The sequence below is a fragment of the Oncorhynchus mykiss genome, chromosome 13 (assembly GCF_057628025.1).
Source record: "Oncorhynchus mykiss isolate SJ-2025 chromosome 13, ASM5762802v1, whole genome shotgun sequence".
NCBI classification, from domain to species: Eukaryota; Metazoa; Chordata; class Actinopteri; order Salmoniformes; family Salmonidae; genus Oncorhynchus; species Oncorhynchus mykiss.
This window is the reverse complement of record NC_143034.1, coordinates 56,236,371-56,249,353: the sequence shown is the minus strand read 5'-3', so window position 1 is coordinate 56,249,353 and position 12,983 is coordinate 56,236,371. Positions and strand designations below refer to the sequence as shown.

The 12,983-nt window shown below is 46.4% G+C and overlaps 1 protein-coding gene across 4 annotated transcripts in view; it reads left to right on the top strand.

Annotated features, from left to right (window-relative positions):
- The window catches only part of LOC110485195 (RNA binding protein fox-1 homolog 3), a 396,106-nt gene that overhangs the window by 144,758 nt on the left and 238,365 nt on the right, over positions 1 to 12,983 (top strand). For all 4 annotated transcript variants that reach the window (XM_036941309.2, XM_090196827.1, XM_036941305.2 and 1 more), the window contains exon 4: positions 2,165 to 2,220. The gene's annotated coding sequence lies outside the window, so the exon portion shown is untranslated. The remainder of the gene's footprint in view (positions 1 to 2,164; positions 2,221 to 12,983) is intronic.

Here is a 12,983-nt window from a genome sequence, read left to right as displayed (position 1 = left end):
CGTGACAGCTTAACCCAACAGTAATAGAATACTCCTAATGGTCTGGTCTGGGCCAGGGGTTGGAGCCACCGGCCACCCTCTATCGTTATAGGTGCTCTGGGACCACGTCACCCACTTTGTGGTTGTCAAAGAGAGAAGCAAGGACAAAGTGGGCACTTTGATGACTTAATGGGCACTTTGATGGTGTCTTAGGGCGGAATGGAGGCGGGCGAGGGCAGGCAAACGGATAGAATAGAGTATACAAGACATTAAGACAAGGAAACAAGCTGTAGGGCGGTGAGGTAAGCCTAAAGCACATCCGGTACTTGGCAATTTTACCCCGTGCTTCAAAGGACTGCGTTTTACAAGGGCCTTTGAATTTATAGGAATTCTACAGCAGCTGGCTGGCAAGTCTATTGTTTTGTCTAGTGCCATTCCTGTTGAATGATTTGATAGCGTAGCAATGCATATGAGAGGTATGAGAAAATAAACATGATCAAACACCAGTGAGCAGTCAGAAGAGATTTAGATTATTTTGTTGTCATGACTTTCACTTGAACATGCCTGTCTCTCTACGATTAATCCTCACAAAGAAAGACAATCCTAGGGGCTAGCCTACTTGTTTATGCTGTAACAAGGTTGTTTGTGTAGATGTTTGTTAGCGTGCACCTTGGGTAGCAGTTAGTCATGTTTGAATATGGCTTTAATTAGCCCTGTGTATTCCAGAAGCAGCAGCTCAGAGCCCTCTGTCCACAGCCCCCCCCACCCCCCCCCCACCCGTCCTCTCTGCTGCTCTACTAATAGTGTCCTGTCCTCTCGCCTCCTCTCCCCTCCTCTCCTCCTCCCAGGAACATCAGCGCTCTGTGTGGTTAAGATAATAGCAGCTCACACTAAAGATGTTAATTGAGGGGAGATAAAGTGTGGAGGTTGGTAGATGAGGGAGGTGTGGATGCTGTGTGTGTGTGTGTGTGTATGTGTGTGTGTGTGTATGTGTGTGTGTGTGTATGTGTGTGTGTGTGTGTGTGTGTGTGTGTGTGTGTGTGTGTCTGTGATAACATTAAGTTGTGGAGTTCCACTACCAACTAGCCTCTTAATAAACCTCTGTCACACCAGGCGAGGTGTGATAAATCTGGAGGGATTATGATAACTGTGAGTTGTTCCTCCCTCCTTGAATCAGACAGGAAGGTGTGGCAGCAGTGGGGTCTGGTGAGGTCTGTCTCAGGGTCTGGTGAGGTCTGTCTTAAGGTGGGCTGAAGACTCAGGGAAGTGTTTGGCCAACTGAAATGTGTAGCGGGCAGGCAGGCAGGTGGGTAGGCGGGCAGGATGGCAGGCGCTAGGCAAGCGGGCGGACGTGTAGGCACTCAATGTGGGTAGAACACAGGGGAAGCAGAGACGGAGTAATCTGACCAAGCAGCTGAAGTGACAGAAGCTACATTAATAGAGGCATATGTCTGGAGCACAGAGAGACGGAAAGAGAGAGAAAACAGACACTGTACCAGCCTGAGAGAGAGGGAAGAGAGAGAGCGAGAGAGAAAGGGTGAGGGGTAAACAGAAAACAGCGCCAGCCTCTGTAATTGCCTCAATGCCACTGGGAATGCTCTCATTCGTTTGAAGCAGGCTGTATTCTCACTCTCTCTTTCTCTTTTTTCACAATTGAGGGGCGGGGGGGATGTAGTGGGTGGGTTTGAGGTGCTTGGGTTGGAGTTGGGTGGGTGATCCGTGTGCAATCCTCAGTGTGTGATGCTAACGTATGGCGATGAGTGCGATAGCTCCCCTGTGCTGAATCTCCTGTAACATCAGCGTGAGGACCAGTCCATGGCTGTGGCCTGGGTAGAGGAGAGCACAGCACAGCGCTGTGGAAAAGTGAGGGCGATAAGGAGGTAGGCGGACTGCAGCTCAGACCTGTCAGATGTGATCGCGCACCGGAGCGCTCCGCATGTGTCTGTCTCTTTTTATATTTCCCTAAGACAGCCCACCTCTTCACGCCCCCCTCTCTTCTTTTTTTTCCCTCTCTCCTCCTCTGCGCTCTGTTTTTTTCTACCTTCCTGGAGGAATTCTTTATTTCTTTATGTCTTGTGTGGCGCGTGCGTTGGATGATATGCCCCCTCCTCCTTCCTCTTTTCTCCTCCTCTCTCTTTGCCGCTTTCACAGCCTAGTTTTCTTTTTTTCTCAATCTTGTGTGCAGGTTGTATCTGACAGAGAGAGGACCACCGCCACGCTCCAGCCCCGCTCCAACCCACTGTGAGTATTCTTATGCTAATTTTCCATCTCCATCTTTCCCAACGTCGGTTTGTCTTTTATTCTCAACCCTTTTATGTTCTCGACCGCGGCGCACTGAGAACGTGGCGGCTGCGACAGAGAGAAAGGAGGAGAGGGAGAGAAAGAGGGAAGGAGGGAAGAGAGAGGATAAATAGTGCTGTGAGAGAAGTAGCTAGTGCTGTGTAGGGGTTTCTCTGAGGATGGTGGAATGGCTGAGGGGGTAGAGGAGGGGGCGGGTCTTGATGTGGTAGATGGTTCTGTGTGTGAATGGTTGGGATGTTGTTGACGACAGTTAGCGTGGAGTGGGTCAGCACACTGATCACCAGGGTCTCTCGTTTACCTTAACTTCTCACTTTCCATATTGACTGACTCTTCTGTTTTGATATTGAGGCTTTTCTGTTTCCTACTGTGTTCCTGTTACCACTACGGAGAGGGGTTCACTGTTGTCATTTGAACAGTGGCCATGTGTACGATAAACAGAGATTTAAGAATAATATTTGTGCGTGTGTGTGTGTTCAAACAAGTCTGTATTCTCTATGGGTAATCATATGTGAGTGTATTTTTATTGTGTGTGTGTGTGTGTGTTTATTTATGGGTGAACCAGTGGAGGCTGCTGAGGAGAGGATGGCTCATAATAATGGCTGGAATTTAGCGAATGGAATGGCATCATACACCTGGAGACCATGTGGTTGATGTATTTGATACCATTCCACTAATTCCACTCCAGCCATTACCACGAGACCATCCTCCCCAATTAAGTTGCCACCAACATACACTGTATGTGTGTGTATTTACAGTCTGTTTGTAGCTGTTTCTTTGTCCATGCGTGGCCACATGGGAGTGCATGAATATCCATGTTAATTTGCATACCTGTGTACACCGTAGTCCTACATGTGGGACTATGTATGCACGTGTTTGTGTACAGTTTATGCGTTCACCAAACGTGTGAAGTGTATTTGTATCACAAATGTGTAGTAGAGATCAGTATGCTAGTGTCCATACCCACCTGCTGTCCTGTGTGTGTGTGTGATGCGTGCTGTGTGTATGTGGACCAGATGAAGAGTGGGTGTTCTCTGTGTGGGGCTGAGATAGACAGTACCATGTCCCATCACTATGTCAAGGCTAATGGCCACACAGGTCAGCAGGGGTGGACACAGAGTTGGCCATGTAGACCGATGTATGTCAGCACAACAACACCTTTCTCTCAGGCCTGGATAACAATAGGCCTTAGTGTAGTTCACTACATGTGCATACAATACGGACTAACAGAAAACCTCTGCTTTCTAATGTAAGGAAATATACTGGATATTCAGCAGACAAAATGCAGGGAAAAGTCTGTTGTAGATTCAGTTGACATTTGGATATAGATTGATCTGATGATGGCAATTAAGCAAAATCCAGAAGCTAGGCATCTGGTGAGGCGGAGGATGCTATTGGCTGGCAGAGGATTACCATTTTAGTCCCATTTTCACATGATGAACCCCAGAATGGATTATCTCACCATGCTAAACAGTGGCTGTTGCAAATGTGATGTATGAAAGAGGTTTGCGCGTCCTTGTGTTATTTGTCCATTTCCGTGACCCGGGCAGGTGCTCGGTGATGTAGTATTGGTCTGATTAATGATGATCAGGTCTAACATGTCCGTTCACATCCAGACAGACCAGCCTTTTCTGGCCCTTATGAAAATGAATAGCCACCTGAAATCGCTAGAACGTTAGCAGGCTGTCGACGAGCGCCGCTTTCTAAAGTGAGTCGATTAAAATGAGAACCATTCCGCCAATTACAGAAGATTAGGTTCCCCTCCACCAATCTGAATCCTTAAAGCCCTTATGTTTGTACAGCTCTGTGTGTGGAATGGAATTCAGACACAAGATCTGAGCAGAATAGCAATAAAAAGAAGGTAAAAAGGCCTGAGTGAAACTCTGTGGTAAAAATAGCCAGATGAGTTAAAGCACATGATAATGGCCATGTTCTGTTGTTATAATCTCCACCCGGCACAGCCAGAAGAGGACTGGCCACCCCTCATAGCCTGGTTCCTCTCTAGGTTTCTTCCTAGGTTTTGGCCATTCTAGGGAGTTTTTCCTAGCCACCGTGCTTCTACACCTGCATTGCTTGCTGTTTGGGGTTTTAGGCTGGGTTTCTGTACAGCACTTTGAGATATCAGCTGATGTACGAAGGGCTATATAAATACATTTGATTTGATAATTGACACAGTAGTGTGTTGCGCTTGGCTGTAATTAAGTGAGCAACAGAGGTTGTCAGTTGTAAGGAGGATAGAACAGACTATCCTGGTGTATTTAACACACTGGAGCATTTATCATGTCATTCTATGCTTTACAGAGAGGGTGCTTCTGGGATAGCCTGGCTTTCTTTGCTTCATTTATCTGGGTCTTGTGCTTTATAGCTCCGGTTAGAGGCTTTGTACTGGTTCTTGATCCCAATGTACACAACGGAAAGTATGAAACTATTGTCTCCGGGGGCCCCTCGGAAAAGCTTATCTTCTATTTTTAGCAGGCTTCTCCTCATTGTAGCCTCGGTAGCATGCCTACGTCTGACGGTTGTGCCATAAAGTATCTGTGCTTCATCCCCGCCAAGCCGGCAGCCGGAGACAACTCTCACCCACACATTAGTGATCTATGAGCCATATAACACAGGGCCCTGCGCTACCTCCTGGAATACAGGGGACCACAGCTGTGTCACCCTCTCCGTGTGATAGCACCTATATGTGGTGAGAGCTCAATATTAGCGTAATGCGCTAACCCTTTATTTCACATCACTCACCACCACTTATCACAGAGCTAGACACCAACCGGGACATACTGAACAAAAAAATATCATAAAGATAAAAATCACATTTCAATAGAGGGTGTTTGTGTTACAGTGATTTATGCTGTGAGCATCCTGCCACCTCATTGAGATGGGAGTGAGTTCTGGGTGGCTAAATCAATTTGTGCAAAGGCCGTCGGTGCTAGTATTGGTTTCGTGATATGATCTTTGTTGTCCATTTTTTTAGAGGTCAGTGCAGATGCAATGACAAGGGCAAAGAACCTGAGCTCTACTCTCTGTTTCTGAGCTGGCAAACCATCCCCCACCAGGGAATTGTGGGAAAAGGAAGCTTTGGTTCTAAAGAGTATATGTTTTGTCAGGGTTCAAACCCAACGTAACGTCCATTACATTGTCAGTTCATTTCCTCCCAGTCAGATCTTGATGGAATGTCTGAGGTTAGACACCAGAATGGTCCTTACATTAGTCACTGTAATTACTCAGTGATTGTGACACAGATCTCCAAGGCGTGCCAAGAGTCATGTAGTAGTAGTAATAGCTAGCTAGCAGAGAAAGGGCAGAGAGAGCGGGGGTGATAATACTATAATGCTGGTAGTGGATGGAGGAATCTGACACCAGCAGGCCAGATGTTAGAGAGCCGTGGACAGGAAGAGAATATATATCCTGTAAGGTGTGTCATCATGTCACATGATCCATCCCTACTGATCCAGCCTCTTGGTCTTCTGTTCTGACATCTCACAACTAGGCCTAAATATGGAACGTAAGAAAACCGACACATTACTTTGGAGGCTTCCCCATATGAATCACACTCAGACCAAGGTCATGAATTTGATTATACCTTGTTTTAAGATGTTATATTGAGCAATGTTAACTACTGCACAAATGACATAGGAAGTGCTCATCAGTTGCCAACGGATCAACTCCATGAAATTACAAAACAGTTACTAAATCACAATCATGTATCAATATGTCAGTGCAACGTTCAAATCAAATGTATTTATATAGCCCTTCGTACATCAGCTGATATCTCAAAGTGCTGTACAGAAACCCAGCCTAAAACCCCAAACAGCAAGCAATGCAGGTGTAGAAGCACGGTGGCTAGGAAAAACTCCCTAGAATGGCCAAAATCTAGGAAGAAACCTAGAGAGGAACCAGGCTATGTTCTGGGGTGGCCAGTCCTCTTCTGGCTGTGCCGGGTGGAGATTATAACAGAACATGGCCAATATGTTAAAATGTTCATAAATGACCAGCATGGCCCAATAATAATAAGGCAGAATAGTTGAAACTGGAGCAGCAGCACGGCCAGGTGGACTGGGGACAGCAAGGAGTCAACCCAGACAGGAAGATCTCATCAGTGACTCAAGGACAGTATGAAAGAGCCCCAGTAAGCCAGTGACTCAGCCGCTGTAATAGGGTTAGAGGCAGAGAATCCCAGTGGAAAGAGGGGAACCGGCCAGGCAGAGACAGCAAGGGCGGTTCGTTGCTCCCCAGGTGATGACGTTCAGATGACGTTCTTTCTAGAGTATTCACAGTGGTCCTACACATCCAGTGTGTTCGTAACCAACTATTCTAAATGAGAGGAAGAGAAGAATGACATGAAGTAGCACTGCACCATGGTGTTCAGATGACTGTGTTGTTGTACATGCAGAGAAGTGTAGCTAGCTATGCTTTGTGTTCAGTTTCTAAAAGGTCTCCTATGATGTATGCTATCTACTAGCTGGCTAATCAACCCCAGCTGCAAAACTTTACATTGTTGGTCATAACAGGTGGGAGGGGACAAAGGTCCCACACATGTAAATCCATCCTCTCTTAATCTCCAATTGCCTTTCATTTTCCTATATTGCCTGCTGCCGAGCATCATGGGGAATAAGACGCTGGGACACATTTTTAATTAAGTGCAGTTTTAGCTTCATTGAATTTATAAAAACACAATGGGAGAAAAGAGAGAGGTATTTTTCCTGTCTCATTAATCACAGTGCTACCATGTCTGATACGGCGGTACAGGGAAGAGAACCAGGCTGCAACTGTGGAGTGGAATATTTGAACATCTCAGCACTGATGTGTGCAAAGCGGAGTGTTTGTCTGCAGGGGAGGCTTTGAAATTTCATCCACTCCAGCCCTTTTAACTCGGCAGAGGGAATGTGTGTCTCGCTCTAGTTGGCCAATGGCTGTTACGGGGGCTCCGTGCCCCCACCCCTCCTCTCCCCCTTCTCCATCTCCCCCCTCCTCACCACCATTCCATGACCTGCTCTGTGTCAGATAGTTTAATGTGAAATTGCTTTTCTTTCAAATTTCCCCCTGGAAACGCAGGTCACTGCAAAATGTTACATCTCATAATGGCATGTTATTGTTGTTCTTTCATATGGGTCCTTGCCTTAGAAGTGGAGGATTCCAGTGGCATGCTAAGGTTACAGACAGCTGTTTCTCCCTGCCCCGCTCCTGCCCGTCTCTGATTCCACGCAAAGCTTTCAGTCGTGCCCATGGTAACCCTGCTGAAAAATGGATCAACACCACTCTATGATTACTCTATACATTAGCGGGACTTAAATTTAATTTGTTGGCAGGGCCCGGCGGTAAAGCTATGGGCCTGGCCTATCAGAGGCACTTTGTAAAGGCCCTGGAAGAGCCTCCTGGGGTGATCCTATCAGTCAGACACACTGACTGTCAGCAGACACGCTCTGTTAGTCAGCAGCACTGTGGCCCTCACACGCCCAGACGCTGGCGCTCAGCGCTCCACTGGGGCAGGGCTGTGGGCATCGTGGCTCCCCACCTGCCAATCAAACACCCAGCCAGGACCACGACCTCTGGCTCCCTGTTGAAATGGATGCTCTTCAACAGGTGATCCAACAGACAAGACTATATACCCATAGCAAGGCCACAGCACCAGTAGATACATATAGTACTGTAATGCTAGCACAGTACACTTATTATGTTAGCGAATCCTGATGGGGTATTTGACCTTAACTATGTATGGTCATTAGCCTTGATGATTCACCTGAATCTAAAGCTACTGCTGGTATCTCTTAGGTGGCTATAACATGACCATACATACTGTGAAGGAGAAGGTATGTCTAACTGTAAAGGGTTTCACTGAAAATGTCTAATGTGTTGAGACCAAAAGCCTTTTCTCCCCAGCAGTCAAGGAGAAAGGGTTGTTGCTAGTTGGTGTATATATGCATTTCTCTTGCCTTTTGAAATGTGTAGCTAGTATTTTTAGCTTTGCATTTTCATCTCCCTGAATGGCTGGCAAAATGGCTTGAGCTCAGGCCTGTCTAGGCTGCTTTTATCAGAGCTCACAGTCACAGTACAGACAGAAAAAATGTATGTTTTTAGAGGTTTTCCCAGGGAGAAATGTTTCAACTGGTTACAAAAAAATAACAAGAAGCACTTACACTGCTGTGCGACTTTAATTGGGATCCATTTTCATTTCAAAGGTTTTTAAATATCTGGAATGGAACACACACTGTAAAGTGCTGTACAAATCTTCCCAGATACATTACTTTGTCAGAGTCAGATTGGTTCAAGGCATATGTGTTCATAACATGTACCTTGGAACATAATAGCCCAGCTCCACCATTCAACACCATGTAGTGGCCCTTACTCACAATATAACGTGAGACTGGAGTCAAAGGTTGACAATGACTTTCAGTTCTACCAGACTTCAATGAATAGGGAAGAAGGGACATGCATGTATCTGTGGAGAAATGCAATTTTCGATTTCATAATGTTTGATAATGTCCATGTCAAACCAGACTAACCAGATTCCTCACCTGTTACCTTACACTCTTATACAAAAAATTGCTATCTGGAACCTAAAATGGTTATTTCGCTGTCCTCGGTAGGAGAACCCTTTAAAGAACCCTTTTTGGTTCCAGGTAGAAAGAAGCCTTTTGGTTCAAAGTATAACTATTTTGGGTTCCCTGTAGAACCCTTAACACAGAGGGTTCTACATGGAACTTAAAAGGGTTCTACATGGAATTTAAAAAGGTTCTACCTGGAACCAAAAAGTGTTATCCTATGGGGACAGCCTAAGAACCCTTTTGGCACCCTTTTTTCTAAAAGTGTAAACTTAACCATTCATTCATTCATTCATTCATTTGATCAATTAATGGCACCCAGAGGACGCAATGGGGACACTTCCGTTCCCCAGTGACATGTGAAATATAGACTGATAATGCCTCTGCTTCCTAAACACTGCTCACCAACACCTCTCTGTCTGACAGGCTGGCCTACCGCCTGTGTCATAATGAGAGGATCTCCGCTCCGTCAATTAGGTGTACCTTAAAATGCTGTCTGAACTTCTGTGAGGAAAAAATCCCCAGATTAAGAACTTGCCCTAGACTCAGGGGAACCGATGAGCGCTTTCCCTTTGTGTGCAAATAACAATTGCCGGAATGTCAGCTCTTTCCGCCGTCCGATTCAGAGCCATCCCAGTGTTTCTTCCTCTTCTTCTGATGGCTGGGTGTGTGTTAGATCTGTCCCTGAGGCGGGGTTACAGAGAAGAGCATCTCAGCATAAATACCAGCTATCTCCATTACCTCCACCACCACCTACCTCCACCACCACCTACCTCCACCTCCTCCTCCACCACCTCCTCCACCACCATGACCTACCTCCACCACCACCTACCTCCACCTCCTCCACCACCACCTACCTCCACCTACCTCCACCATTACCACCTACGTCCTCCACCACTACCTACCTACCTCCACCACCCCCTACCTCCTCCACCACTACCACCTACCACCACCTCCTACCTCCACCACCACCTACCTCCACCACCACCTACCTCCACCACCACCACCCACCACCTACCTCCACAACCTTCCACCACCACCACCTACCTCCACCACCACAACTTTCCACCACCACACCTACCTCCACCACCACAACCTTCCATCACCTACCTCCACCACCTACCTCCACCACCATCACCTACCTCCACCACCATCACCTACCTCCACCACCATCACCTACCTCCACCACCATCACCTACCTCCACCACCATCACCTACCTCCACCACTACCACCTACCTCCACCACCATCACCTACCTCCACCACCATCACGTACCTCCACCACCATCACGTACCTCCACCACCACCACCTACCTCCACCACCACCATCTACCTCCACCACCACCACCTACCTCCACCACCACCTACCTCCACCAGCCTTTTAGAGGGAGATGAGGAGAAGCTCTTTCATTGTCTCTCCCTCTCACTTGTTCACTTTGAATTATTTAATTACTTTGCTTGAGACTTGAGCAATTATACCTCGCGCTGCGTATCTGTTAATTATATCTGACCTCACGTTCCCGCTGTTCTATTAATTGTTCACCGAGATGACATTCTTAGATTACTGTCAGTGTCATATTCACATTGTACAGTACACTATAATAGGAAGATGGAATAGGGAGATTTAATATTGCAGGTTGGTTCTGCGTAGCTGGGTAGCGGTTAGCGTTGCCTTCTTGCCGTCGTCCATATTCCAGGTGGGGCCATAATGGTACTGATGCCCCCTGGTTCGTCCTCTTAACCCGAGCTCTGCCATGGTTGCCATTGGTTACCCATGTGCCTCAGAGCCCATGTGCACAGGAATGTTTTGTTAATTATAACTGATGTTCAGAGACCTCCAATCTCTGATCCCCCGTCCATGTTGTGCGCTGCATGCAGATGTTGCCAATGAATTTCAATCAGCCTGGCCCCTCTAACAACTGCATGCTTAAAACTCCTGGAGTACATGTCTCTACAACACACTCAGTGTTTAAAACTCCTGGAGTACATGTCTCTACAACACACTCAGTGTTTAAAACTCCTGGAGTACATGTCTCTACAACATACTCAGTGTTTAAAACTCCTGGAGTACATGTCTCTACAACATACTCAGTGTTTAAAACTCCTGGAGTACATGTCTCTACAACATACTCAGTGTTTAAAACTCCTGGAGTACATGTCTCTACAACATACTCAGTGTTTAAAACTCCTGGAGTACATGTCTCTACAACACACTCAGTGTTTAAAACTCCTGGAGTACATGTCTCTACAACATACTCAGTGTTTAAAACTCCTGGAGTACATGTCTCTACAACATACTCAGTGTTTAAAACTCCTGGAGTACATGTCTCTACAACATACTCAGTGTTTAAAACTCCTGGAGTACATGTCTCTACAACACACTCAGTGTTTAAAACTCCTGGAGTACATGTCTCTACAACATACTCAGTGTTTAAAACTCCTGGAGTACATGTCTCTACAACATACTCAGTGTTTAAAACTCCTGGAGTACATGTCTCTACAACACACTCAGTGTTTAAAACTCCTGGAGTACATGTCTCTACAACATACTCAGTGTTTAAAACTCCTGGAGTACATGTCTCTACAACACACTCAGTGTTTAAAACTCCTGGAGTACATGTCTCTACAACACACTCAGTGTTTAAAACTCCTGGAGTACATGTCTCTACAACATACTCAGTGTTTAAAACTCCTGGAGTACATGTCTCTACAACACACTCAGTGTTTAAAACTCCTGGAGTACATGTCTCTACAACACACACTGTGTTTCTAGCCCGTCTACATCCGTTGAGTGTTTGTAGCTTAATTGCATCCATTCCCTAAAAGTGCTGTTTGAAATTGCTGCTGCTGTTGTTTTTTTGCATTTTTTTGTTTCCTTTTGCCTCCCGTCATTCATTGTGGTAAGCAACTCCTTCATTCATTGTGGTAAGCAACTCCTTCATTCATTGGTATTCAGCTTGAGGTGGCGCGAGCGGCAATCTGTTTAAGAGCGTGGAGGGGGATGGCACCTTTCGGTTAAGGCTGCCTGGCCATCCTGGAGCGCTGGGTGCGTATGCTCGGACAGCTGACCTTAGAGTTAGTGAGTGTCGCCGTGGAGGAACCCGGAGCTCAGTAACATGCCCTCCCTCCCTGCCTCCCTCCCTCCCTCCCTCCCTCCCTCCCTGCTTTCGTCCCTCCCCGCCTGTCTGCCTGCATCGCTGCCCGGCTTGAGGGGAAGGGAGGGGTGTATAGCTGGAGCTGCAGCCACAATCCATTACTTTTACCTAAGCAAGGGGAGAAAAAGGAGGGAGAGAGAGATTGAGTTAAGGGCTAGGGCACCTCTGAGTCCTGTCTTCTGCATGCTAATTTAGCTAGCCGCTACGAGAGGGATCAGAATCCTCTGGCTGAGACGTGGCCTCTCAACCCATCAGGCCTGGATATCCCCTACGCCTTTGCATTACTATAGAACAGCTACAGTGTGTTCTCTACATATAGCTAGCAGACTAAAGTCAACCTCTATGATATGTAGAGAGATTTCTGCTCCGTGAAAAATGGAGCGAGAAAAATGTTGGATACACTGATCTTATTATCCATGACCATACTAATGATAACTCAAAAATGCAGAGCTACTTTCATAAAATGCTCTCTGGTTTGGTTAATTGGTCTCAGTGATGGTATTTACGCTGGGGAATAGCTGGTTTATTTTAAACACGTTATTTCTTCATTAAACTTGTTTGACTTTTATGTGTGAGACCCTGGCACTGTAGTAGTTGCATAGTGCTGAAATGTAGTTGAATTATAATGGTTGAATTACGCTGTCCACCGTTACCGTCCACTGAATTGTCACATCTCCTGCCTTTCTTCAATGGTCATTGTTCTGATTCCATCTCCCATGCAGGCTAGACAGACAACCCGATGAACATTTGTGCCCGAGCAATGAGACGCGGGGTGATTGTGAGCCACTGCTGAAAGCTATCACTATCCGAGTGGAAAATACACATGACAACTGGTTTACAGGTTCCAAATGAGAACCCACCATGAACGGGGGAAAGCCACCCTGGATTGGTACACACCGACATTGATACATTTCACCAATGGTTCTGTGCTGAGGTGTGTCTAATCTTTGCTGTGCCTCTCGGTGAGGTAGGACCCCAACACTCTCTCATTATTTGACAACAAAACATTC